The sequence below is a fragment of the Nicotiana attenuata genome, chromosome 6, assembly GCF_001879085.1.
Source record: "Nicotiana attenuata strain UT chromosome 6, NIATTr2, whole genome shotgun sequence".
In the NCBI taxonomy this organism is placed as follows: domain Eukaryota; kingdom Viridiplantae; phylum Streptophyta; class Magnoliopsida; order Solanales; family Solanaceae; genus Nicotiana; species Nicotiana attenuata.
In genome coordinates, this window is record NC_031994.1 from 82,559,620 (window position 1) to 82,560,439 (window position 820).

Genomic DNA, 820 nt, shown 5'->3' on the forward strand with positions numbered 1-820 from the left:
GGGAGGAGAGAGAGGGAAGAACGTTGAGTGATTGGACCTCGCAACTACCCCCCTACCCCCCCCCTCCCCTCACTCCCGAGGCCCTTCTCTATTATTTTATATATGTGTATTTATCAGTTTATTTTTAAATTTTAAAAAACTCTGTTTTTAAAATCTAATCTTCTACGATTTTTGGTTATTTTATAACCTCAAAGTATAGAATACATTAGGAAGCTCATGTTAGATGAATGAGGGTTTAAGAGGGAAAAACTTTAAAAGATTAAAAATAAGAAGAAATCACGTGTTTCCTTCTCGAGAGTTTTACTCTCCTATTTGCTCCCCCTCATGAGTTTATTAACCGAAAAATATGTTCTTGATCAAAATTTGAATTAGAAGAAAACGGGTTACTGATAACCAAGTTTTACCTCACTTTCACGATGATATTTAAGGAAAATGATAAGAAGGCCAAATACATCTACAGCCCATTCAACTTGGCTCCATTTTTCATTTTGGCACTCTCACTCTGCCTTGTTCCATTTTGGCCCTTCAACTCTATTTTATATGTTCCATTTTGGCCCTCCAACTCTATTTCTTATGTTCCACTTTAACACAAAAATTGAAACCAGTGCAAAAAATATAGTGCACAAATATGAGGTGTAATAAATATCCAATTAAATGTTGTCACCTTATTTTTTCATCCATGCCAAATGGGTTAGTACTAAAATACCCGAACCCGACCGTATTTTTTCATCCACTATTGCCCCATCTTCATTCTCTAAGTTCCAAACCTTTCATCTGTCGATTTCATACTGGCCCGATTAGATGAAATAAACCACAAAAA